The following is a 23,593-nucleotide window of genomic DNA, read 5'->3' as shown; positions in this document are numbered from 1 at the left end:
CATATCAAATTATCTCATATCCAATCATTTGATATGCATTCTCATTTGATCACTATTTGTCTCTCTTGTGCTATCTATTGAACTTCTTGGTCTTGACATTGAATTATTGTCTTATGTAAATTCTTACATGGTATCAGAGCTATACCAAATTCTTACATGGTATTAGAGTCATAGGATTTTCATTGCATATCTATTGGAGAGATTGAGATTTTTTAGGTCAAGATTGGAGCTTGGTGGTGCAAATTAGATGTTGGCATCACATTCATAAGGTCAAAATACCCCCAAATTGACTTTTATTTCATCAAAGTCGGACATCTGAGGTGAAATCTTGTAGTGTCTACCCCTAGTTCACATTTTGTTATCATTGTTGAACTCTTTTAAGGCTAGTTTTATGTTTTTGGTTAGCAGCATTCTTTTGAGATTATCAAATATTGTGCTATGGATTTAGTTTATTATGTGATGAGATTACTTAGATTTTTCATTTCATGTATGGATGATGATTATTTTCAGTGTTTGCAATTATTAATAATGATTAGTAAGATGATTTATTATCATTTGTGTTTTCTTATGGATACTTACCCCATACTTGCATGTGTATGGTGTGCGTGTTTGCTTTTGTATGGCGTTTCTAATGTGGTTAAGGAAGGGAGTCATAGTCACCTGCTAGTCAGGATCTACACAATGCACCACTTCCTTCCATTTCCTATTTAGTTTAGTATATATTGTGCTTGTACATGCATAGTTTTTATGCAGGTTGCAGGTACCGGGTATCGACTTCCCTGAATTTGCTAGGATGAGCATACCCTATCACACTATCTCAATGATAAGAGAGGAGAGATAAATTCTCAAGTCCAAATCCCAACCTTTTAAGCCATTTTTCTTAATTGGAAAATTAGGACAAGTATCTTAGTTGAGTACCCTCTGAATGCGTCAGATGACATAATTCGTGATTTAACCCTTGGTTTGATTTTGCATGTATTGATGGGTTTTCATATTTTTACCTTATGAGTCTTTGATGTATTTTCTATTAATTAAGCCTAATTAAAAGATTTAATTAATGGTTTAATTAAATTGAAAATTAATATGCTATTTTGATATTTATTTTATTTAATTAATTAGGAGATTAATAAAATAAAATAATTAAACTTTAAAAGTTGGAATGTGACAATATTTATTTTAATAACAATATATTTGGAGTTCATTTTTAAATAAATGACTAAATAATATTATTATTAAAGCTAATAAATATTTTAGCAATTAAGTTTTGAAAATAAAATTTTATAGTGAAAAATATATTAAAATTATTAAAAGATTCTAGATTTCATGTGCTTAAAATATAAATATATTAAGATTGAAAAGTGAAATTATTAAATTTAGTGCATGAAATTTAATAATAAATAAATTAATTAATTAAATTGGAAAGAGTAAAGTAAATATTAAATTAATTAATGTGCATTATTTTAATATTTTCTCATGTAGGAGTTGGCAAATTCTCGGGAGTTGTCATGTAGACAACACTAGAGTTTGCACTCTAAGAATGCACAAGTTGTCTACACTTAGAAGTTAGCATTTTATTTGAGCTGATGGTGTTTACAACCTTAAGACTCTTCTAGAAGGTTAGAGAAGACCCATGCTTGCTTGTCATGCTTATCTTCTAGTTGTTTCTAGAGACACTCTAGATGCATCTTAGAGGCCTTTAAATAGAGGCTCTCCTAGTGTGTTTTAACAAGTTGAATGGAATTTACAAGCTACAAGCTTCAAGCTAAAATGGAATCTTCAAAGCTTACATGAATTTCAAAAGCTTATATGCTTCTACATGCTCATATGTTTCTACATATTCTTATGCTTCTTCTAACACTTCTAGTCACATGGAAATTTTGGTTGGCTTGGATCTTGGAAGAATTGTGAATGATGGAGAAGGAAGATATTTTCTATGGACTACTGAGGCATGGCGGATTAGCATCATAGATTCTCTTCCACATTTAGTCAAGTTTGACTTGGATGCATGATAGAATCTTACATATTGGCATATTCTATCATATGCATCATAGATTCTCAAAGGAATCTCTTGCCACATCACATTTCTATGGGTGGAAAATCCAATACTCTTATCCTCCATAAAATGGACACTCTTTCTCTCATTTTGGGTCTCTTGAATTTTGGAGTCTTCTTTTTGAATCCTGGTCTTCTTCTTGAATCCTTGAATTCTTGAATCTTTGAGTCTGAACTTCTTTGCATTTTCACACCATTTTCTCTAAAGCTTAAAATCACACTTCTAGTATTCTCATGGCATTATCCATATCATAGAATTTTGCTTCAATCTTGTGTGCACTATAGGCAGGTTGGAGCTACAATCATTCGGAGAAGAAAGAAGGACATGGGAGTGTCAAAAAAAAGAGATGGTTTCTATTTCTTTTTGTATTAGTTTGGCTTTCATGGTAGACTAATGGGTGCTAATGCATGATTACTGAGTTTCTTGATTTTCTCATAGTGTGTTATGCATTTAACCCATTTTTTGGTCCTACAAGTGTAAAGCCCTGTGTATGTAAGCTCCTGTGATTGAATAATATATTTTCTCTGCTCTCGGCATGGACGTATCCACGTTTGTGGTGAACCACGATATATCCTATCTCTTGTTCTATTTTGTGTATTCTTATTTTATATCTTAGATTAAAAATTGATTTTTTTTTATAAATTGTTATTCTAAGATATAAAATAAGTATACACAAAATAGAACAAGAGACAGGATGTATCGTGGTTCACAACAACTGTAGCTACATCCACACTGAGAGTAGAGGAAATATATTATTTAGTCATAGCAGCTTACATACATAGGGCTTTGCCCTTATATTTATACATTAGTTGTTCAAGAGAAGACAGAGAGAAAAATAAGAAGAATGTGAAATGAATAGACATGATAGTTGGACTTCACATCCAACAATCTCCCACTTGAAGTTCAACTCAAGCTACAACCTCATATCTATATATCCTCCCACTTAAACTCTTCTTTCCCTTACCAAATCTCATGGTTAGAAATTGCCAAAAGAGAATCTTTGTAGCCAAAATAGCAACCACAACTAATCACTAATCACATCCAATTATCAATACAACATAGATAGATTTATAACCACATAACCAACCTACACAATAACTCACCAAATATACCAGCTTCGAACAAAACACTCTAAAAGGTTATTGATATGCAAAAAACTAGAAGATCATTATTAGGATATTTAAATTGTATGAGCAATGTCAACTATAAGTTGACTCAATCTACCAATCAACACATAAAAGGCATTGCATTAACTTGAGATGATCTACAAACCTCAACTAACCTACTACAAAAATTACATCTTCCAAGTCGTCATGAAAAGACCACATCTTGTTGTTAAAAAAAAAGAAGTACAACAACAATTGATGACCTCAAAAAACTCTTTGAAGGAACACTAACACAAATCATAACTCATCCTTCTACCAACACCATCAAGTTCCTAGCTGTGTCAAGTATGATCTCCTTTACCTCCCCATATGAGAGCATTTACAACACCAAAACACGATGAATGAAAGCTCCTATAAACAAGAAGATTAAACTCCAAACATTCCAAAAATTAGGAACAATATCAACCATCACCTAAATGCATAAGGAGATAAATCTACCAAATAGACCAAGCATGGGGAGTGAGAATGCTCCTCTAGGATACATGAAGTCCCCATGACTCTTCTCCAAGAACAATCTCCATTAGGTCTATAATGAACTTGCACCCATCCATAGCTATATGCTATTCCAACTTCATGCTGAAACCTCAAAAGAGAAACTATCTCAACAAATGTTCTCTATTCCCAGAGAACTGTAGCCTCACCCAAGCCTCTTAGTTTTCAAGAGCACCTCCATGGTCAATATGCCAAAGTACCCGATACCAAGAGCACTAACCAAGATCAATTATCAAAACTCCCATTGCATGCCTACATAACCTAGGAACACAACATGATACCTTGATCACCATAATTTAGAACCTCATGCTCTAAAGAGCATAACCGGTCATGATAACCTGTCACATGGAGGAAAACATCTAATGACAAAAAAAATAATATTTTTTTCTAAAACTTCCACTGTACCATGATAGTGAAATTTTTATGGTATAAAAGAAAAACTAAAAATGATACCAATCATCACATTCAATAATGATACTTGAAGCTACAACTACTCCATAATACCCTTCAGTATTAGAGCCAAATTCATTCAGCAACCAAAATGGTCTTTCCCTTGGCCTTCACAAATTGCATCTTATGCGGATAGGCCACCTTATTCTACTTGAAGACATTGTGTGAGGTGAAAGTAATGTTGTACTCATGGTCCTCGGTCCTGATTGGGAAGTGCAACTGCATTGCATAGAGTTTTACAATAGTAGTTTTTTGGGTTAAAAACATTTGATCTCCCTCAATGCCTTTTCCACCATGTTCCAAAAGTCTTTTGCACTTTCCAAATTCTCTTGTGCCTCTCACCTTTGAGTAGTGCATTGTTACATACTTCCCAACTGACCTATACAGATTGACTAACCTCGGCTTCTTTTCATGTCCTTTCTGCTCTAGTGTATTTATGCCCATTATAATGAAGGTTTAAACTCTCATCTTGGCTTGCTCTACATTTTTTCTTAGATTTGATAGACTAATTTGCTCTCTATGATCTTACATGCTCTGATACCAATTGTTAATCTAAGATATAAATTAAGAATACAAAAAATAGAACAAGAGACAGGATATATCATGGTTCACCACAACTGTGGCTATGTCCACACTGAGAGTACACAAAATATATTATTTAGTCATAGTTGCTTACATACATAGGGAATTTCCCTTATATTTATACATTAGTTCTTCAAGAAAAGATGAAAAAACAAATAAGAAGAATGTGAAATGAACAGACATGATAGTTGGACTTCACATCCAACATCTCTTTGGCATTCTAAATGAGGCAGAGAGTTGGAGTTATGAAATTGCTATGTCATATCATGAAGACATTCCAATTTAACCTCATCTTCTACATCATGAGAAATTCGCTAATTTTTTATTTTATCCGAACCTTCAACTTCTCCTTCATTTTCAAAGAAAATTTTGTTTTGGATGTATGAGTTATCAGCCCTCCCATTGCAACTCCTCTTTTGTATCTCTGATACATATGCCATAATTACAACAAAGATAGGTGGACGAAGCAAGAAAAGCCCTCCAATTATGTGAACACACAACCAAAGAAAACCAAGAGATGGTAAGCATATTGAAGTTAACATTTCTTATAACAAATTTGTTCTCACAAATCTATGAAAAATAAAATCACAACTTAATAATTTTCACTTGGCACTAACTATTGTTGAGTGCCAGTTTTTCTCAGCATGTTAAGGAGCTAAGTGGTAGGATTGGAACACGAATGAGCTAAGTAAATTTTGCATGTGAAGGGAAACTTGACACTAATGGATGCTAAGTGAGCTTGGTAGTGTAGATGCCGAGTGAGCTTGATCACCACTATAGGGTGGAGCTCGGTAGAGAAATATGGTGAATGAGACTAGCTTAAACTATAGATAGAAAACTCGAGAAAAGACAAGACTAAGTGACATATTTATAACATGAATATTTTTTCCATTAAAACTAGAGAGCCAAAGCTTGAAGCATACAACAATATACTTCTCAAATGCAACAAATGAAGGAATCACAATGGATTCAAGTATGCCTGCTTGCTTTCTATTCAACTTTGACTAAAAACTTTACAAAATTTGGGAGCATTTAGCTACAACTAGAAAACCCTAAAATTACCCTAAAACTTCAAACTAGTGAAAACTTTAAATTTTAAACTTGTAGCTCTAATGGATGCATACAATAGTCCCTGGAGTAATCACTGTTTCACATGACAAATTCAAAAAACAATGAACTTATAGAAAGACACAAAGAAACACATGCAACTATAGACATGAAATGAACTTCCTTCCATCTTCTGCATTACTGATCTACTACTCACTTTCTTTCTTCTTCCTTCTTTACTCTTCTTTTTCTTTGATATGCTGAATTGAATGAATGAGACTATTTCATTCCTTTTGTCTCTTGCCACAAAAAAATTCCCCCTCTTTTCCAAATTTGAAAACTGACCTACCTGTATTAAAATTTTTAAACATTGTTTAGGTCGTCAGGGGTGGTAGGTGGGCATTTGGCTCCAAAGAAAAACTAGTTATGCATTAAATATTTCAACACTCCCCCTTTGTCTAAGGTGTAAAAATGTTCCAATACATAAAGGCTTTGTAAAAATGTCTACTAGCTACTGCTCAAACTTGCAAAATTCTATTTTGATATCCCCATTCTCCACCAGCTCTCTAATGAAGTGATATATGATCTCTATATATTTACTTCTCCCATGGAAGACTAGATACTTGGATAGTGCAATTGAGGAGATGTTGTCACAATAAATTGTGGTTCCATCCTCTTGCCTTTCATTCAAATCTATCAAGATCCTCCTTAACCAAATAGCCTGACATGCTCATGCATTTTATACTATATATTCAGCCTTTCTTGTAGATTGAGCAACAATAGGTTTCTTTTTGGATGCCCATGAGATTACATTTGATCCCATATGAAACATGTATCTGGAAGTGCTCTTCCTATCATCTAGACTTCCAACCCAACCACTATCCATGTAACCAACCAATTTGAAATCACTTGCTGTAGTATACAAAATCCCAAGTCTCTTGGTACCATTCACATACCTTAGGATCCTTTTTCTCGCTTGCCAATGGGAATCCTTTGATGTTTCCATAAATCAAGAAATCAGACATACTGCATGCATTAGGTCTAGTCAAGTTTTAGTCAAATACATCAAACTTCTAACCATGCTCTTGTATAATGTTTGATTCACACATTTTCTAGAATCTTCCTTGCTCAACTTCAGACCTACTAATGTTGGTTTTGGGGTTGCCTTATTGTTCTACATTTTGAATCTCTCCAAGATTTTCCTTGCATATGTTTCTTGATAGAAAAAAATGTCATCATGCATTTGTTTTACTTCTATTCCTAGAAACTACTTCAAGCGACCTAGGTCTATCATTTCAAATTTATTTTTCATGGCCCCTTTGAACTCACCAATAAGGAAATTATCATTTCTAGTAGAAATTAAATCAATAAGAGCTATCAGATTTCCACAATCCATCACTGCTGAGATTTGCTATCTGGATTTGATTGTGTGACCAATTTTTTACATCAACATTTCGGATCACACTCTGTGATCCATCATCATCCTTCTCTTCTTTTGCATGCATCTTGATGATGGATCACAAAGTGTGATCTGAAATGCTGATGTAAAAAATTGGTCACACAATCAAATCCAGATAGCAAATCTCAGCAGAAATTAAATCATCAACATACAAGACAACAATCAACACATTACTATTTGCTGCCTTGATATAAAGTGTGGGCTCACCATCACTTTTGCTAAAGCCCTTTCTCATCAAATATGAGTCAATCCTACTGTACCATGCCCATGGAGCTTGCTTGAGCCCATATAGAGCTCTTTTCAATTTATACACCTTGTCTTCTTCACATAAAACTTCATAACTAGATGGCTACTCCACATACACTACTTCCTTGAATACACCATTTAGGAAGGCGAACTTCACATCCATTTGATATACCTTCCATTTGTACTTGGCTACAATTGCTATGATAGCACACACAGTTTCCATTCTTGCAACCGAGGCATATGTCTCATCATAGTCTCTGCCATACTGTTACTTGTACCTATTGACCACTAAATGTGCCTTATCCCTATCCATTTTTCCTTTAGTATTGCACTTGGTCTTATAAACCCATTTCACTCCAATTACTTGTTTCTGTGGAGGAAATGTAGTTAACTCCCATGTCTCATTCCTTTCAATAGCATCTATTTCCTCATCCATGGCATTACACTATTTGTCTTCATTCACAATTTCCTCCAAATATATTGGATTACTATGAGAAAATAATGCAAAATTTACACTATCATCATAAGCTTCATCATACCTTTCTTCTTGGTATATCTTCCTTAGACTCTAGGTCTTTCTTGGAAATAGGGAGGTGAGAGTGGGGTTTGAATTTTTAGTATTGTTGCTACTACTATTTTTTATACTAGCTCAGAGTTGTCTTGATGTGCTTGGAGCTATTGCTTGGCATGTTAAGGGCTTCTTACCTTTTTACCTTTGTCGGCAATCCATGTTTGCTGCTCCATCTTCTTGTTGATAATCAATGTCCTCTTCTTCCTCTTCAATAGTGGACACTTTACTTGAAGTGCTTGAGGATTCATCTACTGAGCCATCCCATGATTGATTTTCAAGAAACTCTACATCTCTTGAAATGATGTTCTTCTTGTTAATTAGATCATACAACCTATAGGTCTTTGATTCTAAGATGTACCCTATAAAGATGCACTTCACACCTTTGTCATCCAACTTTTTCCTTTATTCCTTAGGCACATGTGCATATGCTACACATCCAAACACTCTCAAGTGCTCAACTATCCATCTGCCCCTTGACCAAGCCTCAAGAGGTATCTTGTCACGAATGAAATTTATAGGACACCTATTGATCAAGTATACTACTTTTGCTATAGCCTCTCCCAAATATTCAATTGGGAGTCCTTTTTCTTTCATCATGCTCCATGCCATTTCAATAATGGTTCTGGTCTTTCTCTCAGCTACTCCATTTTGCTATGGAGTATAACTGGCTATCAACTCTTTCTTGATACCATTTTTCTTGCAAAAATTTACAAATATATTAGAGGTATACTCCCCTCATCTATCTAATCTAAGGACCTTAATATAGTGTCCACATTCTTTTTTAGTTAGGGCTTTAAATCTTACAAATTTATCAAATACTTTTGATTTGTTTTTCAAGAAATACACCCATGTCCTACGACTGAAATCATCAATAAATCTCATAAAATAAGTACTCCCCCTAATAGAAGTAGTTTTCATAGGGCCTACCAAATGAGAATGCACCAATTTTAATGGTGCTCTAGCCCTTCTAGAATTTATAGAATTAAAGGGAAGCCTATGTTTCTTACCCAATATGCAAGCCTCACACTTGTCATATGAATTTAAAATTCTTTACAAACCATCTACCATTCTTTTTTTGGACAACAAATTTAAACTAGCAAAGCCAAGATGTCCATACCTGAAATGCCAAATCTAGGAGGGGTCTTCAATCATGCTCTTAAGAGCTAATTGCTGGTGTACTACTATACATGCATGTTTGGGAGGTGCAGCACTAACTTGAGAAGAGATAAATGTCTCTATTCTCAGAGGGAACACCTAGTTCTTTTTCATTTGGACTACTCAAGTAATCTATTACTCCCATCCTTCTCACGAACGACACACGTGTCATTTTCCATCAGCACCTTGTATCCAATTTGAATGAGTTGTCCAACACTCATCAAGTTGTGCTTCATACCGGGGGGGGGAAATACACATTTTGTATTTCCTTCTTCTCACCTTTCTTGGTGCGAACCATAATAGATCATTTTCCCACTATGGGAATGGTTCCATTATTTTCCATCATAATTTTAGACTTAAAAGTCTTATCAATGAAATAGAATAAAATTTCATTACCACTCATGTGGTTGCTACATTCGCTATCTAGGTACCATACCTTGAGACTTCCTTCTTCACCAATGTTACACATGATGAAGGCTATGGGATTGTTACCCATGTTCACATTAGCCACATTAGCATTCTGCTTTGAATGAACACCCTATTTCTTCTAGCATTCACTTGCATAATGCCCATACTTGTGATAGTAGTAGCATTCAATATTACTCTTATTGGAGTTGTAATTATTCTTACCTCCTCTAGAGTTTTTTTTAGAGGTGTTGGCTCCCTCTTGGTTTCTTGCTATTCCTAAGCTTTTTGTACCAGCATTCCTTTGACCATTCCTTCCATGAACTCTACTTCTTGAGCCTCTACTGGAGCCATTTCTACCTCTCCCCTTGTCTCTTGAATTCTCTTGAGCCTTGAAAGATTTCTATTGGAAAGTAGTAGCTGACTTGTTTATTTGGTGCTCATGGTTTTGAAGAGTTCCCATCAACTCATCCATGGTCAATGTGGTGAGGTCCTTTTCTTCCTCTATGGTCATGACAAGATTGTCATATTTCTGAGGTAAACTCCTCAATATTTTTCTCTACAATTCTCTACTCATCATATTCTTCTCCATTTGATTTGTGTTGGTTTATCAAAGTGGAGATTCGTGACCTAAACTCTATAATAGGTTCATTATCCCTCATCTGAAGGTTCTCAAACTCTCTTTTGATCATTTGTAGCTTCACTACTCTGACCTTATCAATTCCTTTGAAGTTTGTCCAAGGATATCCAATTTTTCCTTTGCATAATTTGTTGCTACAATCTTGTGGAAAACTCTCTCTGTCATAGTTGCCTCAATCAGACTTAATGTCTTAGCATCTTTTCTCCTTGAATCTTTCAACTGAGTCTTTTGTAGATTTGTGAGAGCATCATACTGAGCTGGGTCTATCACATCATTGAACCCATTAATCACAAAATCTCATAAATAACTTGCAACCATTATGCTTTTCATTTTGTTTGCCCATGTATCATAATTCTGTCCATTAAAGGATGGTGGCTTTTGCCATATCTTTCCTGCATCTCCTACCATGTCAAATATCCTAGAAAATAAATGCCCTAACTCACTATGGATGTGGGCCCTCAATGCTCTGATACCATGTGAAAAATAAAATCACAAATTAAAATTTTTCACTCAGCACTAACTATTGCTGAGTGCCTATTTTTCTTGGCACATTAAGGAGTTGAGTGGCTCGAGCGTTCCAAGTGAGCTTGGCACATGAAGAAGCCAAGTGAACTTGGCACGTGAAGGGACACTCGACACCAATGGATGTCAAGTGAGCTCAATAGTGTGGATGCTGAGTGAGCTCAGTCAGAACTGCAGGGTGGAGCTCAGTAGAGAAAGATGTTGACTGAGGTTGGCTTAAACTACAAATAGAAAAATAAACCAAAGACAAGACTGAGTGATAGATTTATAACATGAATATTTTCACCATTAAAACTAAAGAGCCAAAGCTTGAATCATACAACAATATACTTCTCAAATGCAACAAATGGAGGAATAACAATGAATTCAAGTATGCATGCTTACGTTCTATTCAACTTTGATTGAAAATATTACAAAATCTGGGAACATTCAGTTACAATTAGAAAACCCTAAAATAACCCTAAAATTTCAAACTGGTGAAAACTTTAAACATAAAACTTGTAGCTCTAAAGGCTACATACAATAGTGCTTGGAATAACACTTCTTCAAAGGAAAAATTCAACAAACAATGAACTTATAGAAATACATGAAGAAACACATTCAACTATAGGCACGAAATGAACTTCCTTCTATCTTCTACATGAATGATCCATTGATCACTTTCTTCTTCCTTCTTTGCCCTTCTTTTTCTCTAATCTGCTAAACTAAATGAATGAGACTGTTTCATTCCTTTTGTCTCTTGACAAAAAATTTCCCCCTCTTTTCCAAATTTGAAAACTCACCTACCTATATTAATTTTTCTAAACATTGTGGAGGTCATTAGGGGTGGTAGGTAGGCCTTTAGCTCCAGGGACAAACCAGCTATGCATTAAATATTTCAACAAAATCTATCCAACCAAACTCACACATACATACTCAAAAAACTCTTGCAACCCATTTTCCTATGAAACAACTTCTTTTGCATTCCTTATAATATGATTCTCTTTTGGTAGTTTTGTCAATAAAAAAGGAGAGTTGCTCCATCTTATAAATTTCAAAACTGGACACTGATATGGAGGTGAAATAGCTAAATTAGAGCTATGGTTGATGATTTCATGGTTTAATATTTTGACTGCTAATTTGAATTTTAAATTTAAATGGTTTGGATTGTTTTGGAAACATCTTTTCATTTTTCATAGTAAACTTCATTTTCTTTGACCATTTTTGTCATATTTCGATGATGGGGTTCTAATTTTTGTTTAGACATAATTTTAGTTCTCACCTTGATAGCTGGGAAACCAAGGAGTCTATTGCAACATTTCTAAATTATGTTTAATTTTGGAGTGTAAAGTAGGGTGCAACATTAGCTTCTATTGACATACCCATTAATACCACCAAGATTCCACACACTTAGCCTCCATCATGAATGAATCAGTTGAACAATACAAATATGTTTTGAATGATTTGAAAATATGGAATATATACTTCCATGCCTTCAATTTCAAATTCCATAAGGTGACTAATGATTTAAAAAAAAAAAAATTAATGCATTTTGATGTATCTAATATATAGAGTATATATTGGCTACTAGCAATCATAACTGTTAATTAATTTGATTAGAACCCAATTTTGTATTATAATTTATATGATGATTAGAGTTATTATTAAGATTAGAATTTGGTTTCAATTTTTTAATTTTTTTTAATCACTAAACACTTGAAGTCTTGATTTTATTAATTTAATAAAAATAAAATACATCAGAGTGTCTTCGTTCAAATGGGCACTGGTAGGAAAGAATGGAAAGAACTGAGAAGAAAACCTCCAGTCTTGCCGAGGACCTTAGTCTTATTTTATTACATAATTAAAAAGGGCATACCCCAATCATTATTTTAAAGAGTTTTTATTATTAGGAGAAGAAAGGCAAGAATCCCCTTCAAAATTTTTAAATCTTTTGCTTCTCCTTTTATTATTTGAACTGAACCCAATACTCTAGATGATTGGTACACCTAGAGCTTAAAGTCTTCATATGTGACTCTTCTTCTGCATTTTTCTGAGATGCTTTCTCCTAACTATCCTACTACTCAGTCATGTAAATTAAAATAGATGTCAATAATGTTAGATAAAAAATAAGATAACGTGAGATCTTTGTGAGATATAGTAGAAGAGCTATAGCTATCCAAGAGGGACACAATATTGGAGTGAATTAATAAAATTCAAAGTCTAAATTACTTTAATTAGAGCCCATCATTATATAAACAAGACAAGGGACATTTTGAATAGCACAGTATCTTATAAAAACAAGAAAATCATATTAATCTAGAAGTAACTTGATTTATGACTAGATCTTTTATGTATGCCAAGAGTCTAATATTATTCTTAGACCACTTACAAAGATAGTAAACCGAATAAAAAATTGAACCTTATCAAAGCCTGCTTGGAACTAACTTATTTAAATATGAATATAATTCAAATTGTGAGTCAGAATCCTACATATTAAGTCCATAGCTAATTTATCTGAGATTTTAGATCAAAAATTTATAGTATAATCAAAATCCTGACCCTCATCATTACTTTATTATCCTTTATAATATCATATTTTTATTTGGACTTGTCGATGGACATTCTATAATTTTCTTTATGCCTTGTTCTGCTAGAGTGAGTAGGGAGACCTCTGATTAATTTATTTCCATTTTTGGTTTATGATTAGAAACCCCCCTTGTTATAGCTTTGGTTAGATAGATTATATCAGCATAATATAATTGACCTGACAAAAAAAATCATTCCAAGAATCTAAAATGCAACATATACTTTCATCTAAATGATCTGTAAGATATTTAGTTATATTTTTCATAATAATATTTACAAAGCAATCTCTTTGGATCACATAAGATATTTTAATATAAGTAGCCAAGTTATAAATGACCTTCTAAATATAGACTAGGATATTCTGCATGTCATCCTAAATAAGCTGAACTATCCTAAATCTGCTAAATTCCCCAGCAGAGAAAACTAAAAGGATTTAGAGCCTAACATAAACACTAAGAGACAAGAAGGAAGACAATAATAAACAAAGCTAACTGAAGAAATAAAAAGAAAAACCTACCAAGAAAAGAAGGGCTAAGATAGACCAAGAATAGAGGAGTGGGGAGATAAAGTAGGGGAGCCCCATACATACTACAAAATCTTGATGGAAGGAGATTAGGCACCCCCAAATTGTAAAGACCTTCTGTGCCCTATTTCCAAAAAACCATGATGGTCTAGGAGATGTCCTTGAGATTTTCTATATGGAAATGTGGCAAGAATTCAAAATAACTCTTTTCTCAACTTGACTTCTCCATTTTTGAGGTGCAAAATTCTAGATCCTCCAAGTTGTTAAGATCCACACCTGGGTGTATGTATGCTTTGAAGAGGTCGAGATAAATTTTAAGCCATTCCTTGTTATTGTCATCGATAGTCCTTTCCATCGAAGGAGGAACTGAATACTTGCCTCCATTTTAGGCCATTCTTTTAGGAAAGCCACATTTTCTCAAATTACCAAGGTAGGGCACCTAATAAAAATAGCCAAATCAAAGCTACCTAGTGGGTGTGTCATGTATATATGAGGAAGTAGAATCCCGATTTTGTCATTGATGCTTTTAATGACTTCTACCAGTCTCACACACCAAATTGGGTTCAAGATGTTGATGTAGAGTCTTATCATTGCCCGTTTATCTATCTTAGCTCTAGCCAAACACCCAATAGATGTCCCTATTATGTCAATTTTAGTCTACCATCTAAAATCATAGTTGAAAGTGCCTTCTCCAATGGTGCAAAACACTCCAATCTTGGTCATATTATCTATTAGTTTTAGCAAATAGTTCCACCTTTCCAGTTTCACACTTCCTTGGAATGCCATGGTCTACACCTTTGAAGTATGGAAAGGTAGATGTTAGAATCCATCATAGGGTTTGGACCATGCACAAACTAGTAAGTATGTGGAGAGACTGAAAAAACAAGGGAAAAGAAGACTTCAAGAAAAGATTCTAGAGAAACCTAGATATCTAACATCATTCACAGAATTCGTCGACATGAGACCTTAAATGATGGAAATAAAAGGGGAAGGATGAAAAGAGAACTAAAATGGTTGTAGGAAATCATCATACCTAGAAAAGATTGGGGCCATCATAAAACTTGGCTAGATGACAGCTTAAAGTTGCCAATAATAAAATACAAATCTTGACATCTAGATAGACATATAGTATTTATTAAGAATACCTAATAGCTTCTTATATAAGATTATGTTTCACAATCTATTTTTATAGAGAACCTAACATCTAATACACCAATCCCTTGTGTGATCCTATATCACCTGAGATAAGGCTAGGAAAGAAAATTACTAAAAGCTTCGATAAGATTGGGCAAAGGGGCACATTCTATCAAGAGGGGAGGGAGATATTCAAAGCCTTAAACTTGAATATAGTTACCAAGATAAATTGGAAGAGGACACCAATTGTATAGGGAACTAAATAATACTTTGGTTATAATATTTAAGCTTCAGAGTTAAGAGATAGCTAAATATACTCTATGAACCTATGAACTATTGATCATGAAAAACAAAAAGAATTTCTCCCTCGGCACCCTTATTAGCTATTTGATCCATCTTTTGATTACCTTCCCAAAAAAATGTGATATATATGAATATTTGGAAAATGTTCCAATATATTAAGGACTTCTACCAATCTAGAATTTAGGACCAAATTTAGTGTGGATCTTTTCCTAATGGAATTGAGGACAATCTGAGAGTCACCTTCAATAATGATCTTTGATAATCCTAAACCTGAGCACATTTGGAGGCCTTCTTGAAGGGCTTCTAGTTCCATGAGGTTGTTAATTGTAGGTTCTAAGGGTTTGGACCTTCTATAAATTCATTTACCTAGTGAATTATTGATAATACAACCAATTTCAACAATTTCAAGGTTTCCTTTGAAGGCCACATAAAAATTTAGTTTGGTCCACCCCAATGGTGGAGGAGACCATTGGCAATTCTTCCTAGCTTTTTTATTTTTCTTTTTGTATGTAAGCAACGGGTTGATTAGGTTTTTCCAAAAAAAATTATTAATCGATCCCAACTAAAAAATGCTCCTTCTTCTTTTTGGGTTTTCCTTAGATGAGATTTTAATGTATCAATGATACATGATTCAATTTTTATAAGAATCTCATCTAACTACATATCATGATTATGGAAGATTCTTCTATTCCTTTCTTCCATATCTCCCAAATAAGGATGGCTAGACAAATGTTCCATAATTTTTCTATATATCCCTTTGCTCCATTCTATAGGCCATTCCTTTAGGAATTCTCTAAGGGATGCTAGCAAGGGGGCAGTCTAGCCTAGCATTTGTTTGAGACATTGCTAGCAAATTTGAGTATATGAGCATTTATATAGGATGCAATTAGCAGCTTCACTATCTTGCTTACAAAGTACACATCTTGATGGGCTCTTAAAACCCAAGTTACACAGTCTTTCTATTGTTAATATCTTATTCTAATTTGATAGCCATAAAATGAATCCCACCTTTGGTAGATAGGATGGGTCCTAGCATAGCTTAAGAGGAATCTCCACTTCTTCCCATTCTTGGGAATGAGTGATTTCTCTATATCCATCTTTGACATTATACCTGCCATCTTGTGATGCAGCCGAAATGAGTTTGTCGTTCCTATTGAGTTGCTTGATTTTCCTCTTTCAGATTAAATTTTTGAATACATTTTTGTTTGCTGGGTCTATATCTATATTCTCCATTGATTTACATTCCAATCTTTTGGTACCATCAATACATATTTTGTTTTTATAATTACTGACCTTACTTCCCTAATGGTTGACTAATTGCACTTTGATCTTCTCTAGGATCCAATTACTATCTATTCGGGGGTATCTGTCCTATGAATCTTCCCAAAATAAAGCTTTGTGTCCTGAACCAACATCCCATGTTAGGAATTTACTCACGAGGGCTTGGATTTTAACTATAAAGTTCCATCTTTTAGATCCTTTAGGGAGAGACCTTATTCTAAAAATGGAATAGGGGCTAGCTTCATTTAGATAATTGTTATACATGGTTTTGGCCCATTTATGTTCTCTTTTTGCAAAGAGATGCCAGGTGGGTTTAGCTCCAAGTGCCTCATTCTACCAGCTTAAGTTTTTAATGCCTCAATCTCCTAGATCCTTAGGTTTACAGATACTATCCCATTTTATTAGAGCTAGTTTTTAAGACTCATCTTTATCATTCCAAATATTTTTTTTGGAATTTAGCCTCAAATTTCTTATTAGTATGTTTAGCTAAAGGAAGGTAGGAAAGAGGATAGGTTGAGAAGGCAGGCATCACTACATTAATCTTAGTAACTTTACCTGCTTTATTTAGCCATTTGTCTTTCTAGCCTCCTATCCGTGCATCCAATTTTTTAAGAGTACTATACTATGCCTGATTAGATTTTCTACCCTTTCCTAGTTCTATTCCAAAATATTTGCATGGGAATGTGCCTTTTTTGTAGCCCATGATATTATAGATATGTGTTACTTTTCAAGCTTGGTGTTGATGAAATAAATTTCCAATTTTGTAGCATTCACTTTTTTACTAGAGGCTACCATAGACTATTGGATGATAGCTTTGATACTTAGATCCTCATTTGCTAAGCTAACACTTGGTAGGATTGTTTAATCTACATACTATTGATGGGTAATATTAGGAACCTTTTAGTTTACTGTAATTCCTTTTATTTTCCCTTCTATGTGAACTTTTGTTAATGCTCTTTCAAAAGCTTCTACCATAATGATATATAAGAATGGTGATAGTGGCTCTCCTTGTCTAATTCCTCTAGAAGTATCAAAGAAACCTTTAGGGGTTCCATTGATAAGGACTGAGATCTTGGTAGTGGATATACATTGGTAGATGAAGTTAATCCATCTGAGAAAGAATCCAAAGGCTTCTAGACTTTGCATAAAAATCTCCAGTCAACCATGTCATAGGCTTTTTGAATGTCCAATTTCATGAACATACTAGCTAGTTTATTCTTGTTGGTTGAGTGTAATATTTCTTGAATTATAAGTAAACTATCTAGGATTGATCTACCAGGAAAAAAACTAGTTTGTTATTCTGATATAATTTTGGGGAGAATTGATTTAAGATTGTTTGATAGAATTTTCGACAAGATTTTATAAATATTGTTACAAAGGGATATAGGTTTGAAGTCACCTGGGGTTTCAAGGGCTTCTTTTTTAGGGATAATTTGAAAACCTATATAATGGGAGTACTTTGGACCTTTGAAATGGATAACTCAGTCAAAGAAGGGCTAATGCTTGGTGATTATGGGTTTTGCCTTGGTATCATGTTACTCAAGGAACTATACAATTAAAGGAGCTTGGTAAATCTTGAGCTCATGCTAGATTGAAGTTTATTAGCCATCTCTTGGTGGTGATTGGTAGATGTCTTAGCTTAACAATTCTTGGCTTGCTCAATGATGCTTGGGGAGCTTGATAGGTGTGTTGGTTTTCTCAGTGATGCTTGGGGAGCTTGGAAGGTTTACTGGCTTAGTGATGGTTGGATTTCTTTATAGTTTTATAAACACTTAGTAATTTGTTTTTCCAAATGATATTATTGAGGATTTGATCTACTAATTTACTATATTTAATGCATGTAGCATATGATCATGGTGTGGATCAATCATAGGGATATGTGTGGCCTATTTGAGTCTTTATTATTTCCCCTAGGTATTGTTAATGATTGTTGTAAACTGACTTGTGGTATATTGGGTTTATTGGATTTTTTGATGATTCTATTGGTAATAGGTTGAACTATGGCCATGCAAGTATTTAAGGCGGGCTTGGGTAGAGTTGTAGGAGGATAATTCAGTCAGAGAGCTAGAGAGAAAAGATTCAATTTTAGAATCTAGAGTTAGAATTTGTAAGAAGAGCTAGTAGTTGTGGTGAAAGAAACAAAGAGATTGGTTGGTGGCTTGCAAGCACAAGTTTAGATCTTACTTGAGGTCTCTTTAGATTACTAGTTTCTTATAGATCTAGGCTACCTAGGGTTTGGGTTAGATTTTGAGGGATATTAAACAAGTGTTAAATTCTTTTTTTTGGTCATAAGTGGGAAGGCCTTACATGTTTTTGTAAGGCTTAAAGTTTCTACAAATTGTTTTTGTGTTATAGATCTAAGCTAGCTAGAGTTTAGGTTGGATCTTGAGGAATCTTGTAGAACTATTACATTTTTTTTGTAATTGGGAAGGCCTTAGAGCCAAACATATTGCATGTAATTAGATCATTTATAAATAAGAGTATTTGGCATCAAATCTTGCATCTTGTGTGGTGTTTCCACTATATGGTTACTTGCTGGAGGCTACGACATTTCCATTGGACATTATCCTACCTTTCACTATGTTATACACCCCCTTAACATAAACTTAAGGAGTAGCTAAAAGCCTAAAAAATACTACTGAAGGTAGATTTGGGTCCTAATAAGGCTTGATAAGATACCTAATACAACCAAATATTAGTAAAGTTGAAAAATAGAGAAGACCACATAGAAAAAGTACTACTTCAAGAAAAGATGGAAATAATGATAAAAAACTAGTGAACGACTATAGAATCCTCCAAACTAGAGAATCTCCTTGAAAATAGGAACAAACAGATGATCATGAAGCATACCATTAAAGAATGAAGTTAGGTAAAAATACAAAGTAGCATCACCTTTCAGGCTAACTTATTAGAACGACTAAATATGGGTATTTCTATCTAAATTTTTCTTCAAATATATGATCTAGATAAATTTATTCTAGCTAAGTTATATATGGTCTCACACCTTTCCAATTGGAAATGTCTATCAAATGCATGTTTTATACTAGTTTGTATCTAATTACTAAAGAAATAAAATTATTTATAAAAATGATGTCCCAATAACTCTTACCATTTTTTATGATATTTTTTTAATAACATATAAAAACCATTTTATACAGCTCAAAGTCAATAATATTTTCATATAGAGTTTATAGTTTTTCAATTAGATATTGTATATTGTAATTAAAAAATTCTACAAGTATGTATTTTAATAGTCAAGAAGATGTCAATTTTGAAAAAGAAAAAAATTATTAAATTATATTAAAAATATAAAAAATCATATGACTAGATTTGTTTTCTAAAACATGGTGGGAGATGAAAACCTTCAATTTGAGGTGAGTTGAAATTTGAATTGTTATAAAAGATAATATATAGGTCCAAAGACAATTTTTATTTTTTATTTTCTAGCTATATATGTTACCTATAACATATTGCAATATCAAAGGGAAATAAGTTTATTTCTATATAGTTTTGTGGTGGGAACTAGACCCCTAATTTTTAGCATTTTTTCAAAACTGAAAAAATTGAATTTAATAATTAGGAAAATATATCAATTATTATTCCAAATAATTATGAAAAATTATAATCCTAAACTTCATCTATTTATATACATTTCATTAGTTTACTTCATTTTGAAATTCTAAATGTTACTACTAGTTTTATGTCATCGAAGGTGAACAATTATACTTTTGTAGCCTTGTCCTTTGTAAAAGGTTGACACAAGTTTGTACTTTACCCAAATACAAAATGTTAGAATTATTTTAGAATAACTAAGAATGGGGTGAATCAGTTATTCAAGGTCCAATAATGTCCAATACAAATTTTCAAATTTTTAATGGCATATAATTGAAATTATCATGCATGTAATTAAACATTAAACAATCATGAAAAGTAAACATGCATCACCACATAACACTAAGGATTTTGGAGGAATAAGAAGGTAAAACTGGGGTGGGGATGATACCCATAAAATTACTGCTCAATAAATTTTAACCACTTCTGATGGTTTTCCCTATTAAAGGCCTACTCAGTTAAAGGCTTTACACACTGTTAGATGTGACCCTGTTAAAGGATTTCTACACCCTGTTAGGAGTGTGCCCTATTAGAGGACTCAAGAAAATTCAACTTAGAATGTCACCCTGTTAAAGGATTTACGTAGAGCTATTAGGCCCATCGAAATCCATGGGATTTATAGTCACCTTCTCAAAAGAATCTTTTATCCCTCTCTAAGGATCTCTTATCCTTCTCCTGGGGATCTTCTATCATTTTCTTGAAGCTTATCCACCTAGCTATTAAGCTAACCTAACAATGTAGGATTTCAATGTCTAATACAATGGTAAGAAATTATTAGAAAGGCTTTGACCTGATAAAGATTCCAAATCTAACCTTGTAGATTTTAGATCACTCTTCAATTCTTTTCTTTGCTTGGCTTTTCTTTGTTGCAGTGCTGACACGTTGTTCACCCTTCAAGATCTATCTCATTGAGTTCTTCCACTCATTATGCCAATGCACTCTTTGGTAACTTGATCAACTGAGATTCTTGATGCTCTGTGCTTACTCCTCACTATGTTCTCTTCTTGATACTTCACACTAGTCTTCTCTTGGCTTCTTTGCACAACCAAACTTATGATCAACTCCCTCACTCTCTTGATCTCTAACCTATAACTCCTTATAAAGAATTAATGTTCTCCATTTCCTGCTCAAGTCTTCCCACTCATCAATTTTATTTGATCTGAGAGAATGATATTGTTTTCCCTCCAAATTGTTTCTTCCAGAAATGTCATGATAAGTCCATCAGTATTCACCTTGAATTGGTTTGCATGGTTTACATAAAATTCTATGACATCTACTCATCATCCTTATCATCCAACTAATTCACAATATTCAATGTAACAAACTTATCATTACTGATCTTGTAAATCTTTTAACTTCAAAAATAATGCAGCAACTCAACATCATTGGTTTACTAATGCTCGACATTAACTGAGTTACTCGGCTTCTACTACTATTTATTGATGCTCGACACCATCTAGTTCTAGATTGATTGGCATCCTCTATAGTTTCTACTTTACTTGACACCTAAAGCTTTCCTATATTGCTTAGCTTCTACTATTTTCTTGAATCACTTGGCACCTGAAGGCTTGCTCAACATCTAAAGAAATTTTCTTAGAATCCACTACCTTTTCTAATGCTTGACATCTGAAGGATTGCTCAACACAAACTTGAGTTGAACTTTCTTAGCTTTAATTAGCTTTCTCAGTACTCATAAATTAACTTAGTTAAACCTTACATATTTGATGTGTCTTAGCGTATCCATTCCCTTTGTCTTAGAATATATCATCAATACACTATTTCATCAATGGCTTAGCTGATCTTTATACTTCATTACAACATCATAACTTCAACCTTTCTCTAGGTGCTCTAGTTACATATAATTGATTGCCTCCTCCTTGTTAATGAACCAATTGATAGTATTTGGATCACTTAAGCAATTGTAATTCTTGCAAGTAGCAAGTTTGACATCAATGACAAAACAATGATTGAAAATATTTATTACCAGTTCCATTATTCTTCATTTATGATATTTTCAATCATTTCCAACACAAAATATGTGGAACTGCTAATATGAAGAATGTCCACTCAATAAAGCATGACTACATGAAGAATACTAAGTCTAAAGAGTTGATCAATTTAATATGGAAGACACCTTTTTGAGCTCCAAAATTAGGAATTAAAGAGTTGTAAGAATTTTCCTTAGGCAAAAATTACCCAAGACCAAGAAGCACAACAACTAGCACACAATAGACTAATAGAGTATGATTAGAATAACAATATGATATTCAATTGATGTACAAGTACACTAGGAGTGCCTGTATGTAAAAGCCTCTAGAATGCTTCTAGAATGTTGAGGAGCTAGCAATATCATAAGCCTCACAACTAAACACACGTCCACCAAGAGTGGATTATCCTCCATCATTCACATGAGTTAGTATGATGATGAGAGGATAAGGCTACAAGGCTGTGTCACATAAAATTATGTTGTAGACATCATGTGCTTAATTAGGAGTGTGAACAACTGTGTTGTCAACATGACAACTCATATGAGTACAGAAACTCCTAGGTGTCTAACCTAATAAATAATGAAATAATGCATTTATCCTAAGTAAACTTAAGTAAGCTATAAATAATAATTATTTACACTAACACCCCCCTTTAAGTACAACTTAGGGGAATGCACTTAAGCTCACAAAAGCTATGATGAATTGCATAATGGGTCCCGACTACTAGGCCATGTTAGGTACCCAAGTACAATGCAATCTCTCTACAAATAGAGAAAGACAGAAAACCTCATGGCAAAAACCATGCTCCAAAAAGAGAGATAAGTACAATAAGAAAAGATGCATGTATAGATTGAATAATCAAGACCCCCCATTATGACATACATCATGAATATATAATAGAGAATCCCTCAACGAAATCCCCCTCTTAGTGAGGGATCTCCTGATTTGAGTGTGTGAAGACAAAAGAATATCCAATGCCTACAAACAAAAATTTTCCCTTTAGGAAGAAGATACACCAAGTATAGGTTCAAGTATGCTTCCCACAATGGATAGGAATATGGAAGAGGAATCCATATATTGCATGGTGTAGATGCCTCCTCTGAAGTATACTCATATGTTGACAAGTCCTTGATGAATGTAGATGCCATGAACCAATCTAGTCAATGCCCAAAAGAAGGTGGCAAACAAGGGAACATTTCCATGGATGAAATTGAATCAACCTCCAAAGGCGATGAACCATCGTGATAAGAAGATGTAGGAAGAGAAGCAATGTAGCCTCCCCTCAATGATTAGGCACACCCATGAAAGAAGCTCCTCAATGACTAAAGAAGTTGCACCATTAAAGTTGAATGAAGTTTCTACTTGTAGGAAGAAATGGTGCCATAGGTGTAGAAGTGAA

The sequence above is a fragment of the Cupressus sempervirens genome, chromosome 8 (assembly GCF_028749045.1).
Source record: "Cupressus sempervirens isolate cs-2001-9-10 chromosome 8, ASM2874904v1, whole genome shotgun sequence".
NCBI lineage: Eukaryota > Viridiplantae > Streptophyta > Pinopsida > Cupressales > Cupressaceae > Cupressus > Cupressus sempervirens.
The sequence above is the reverse complement of the archived record's forward strand: the minus strand, read 5'-3'. Positions refer to the sequence as shown.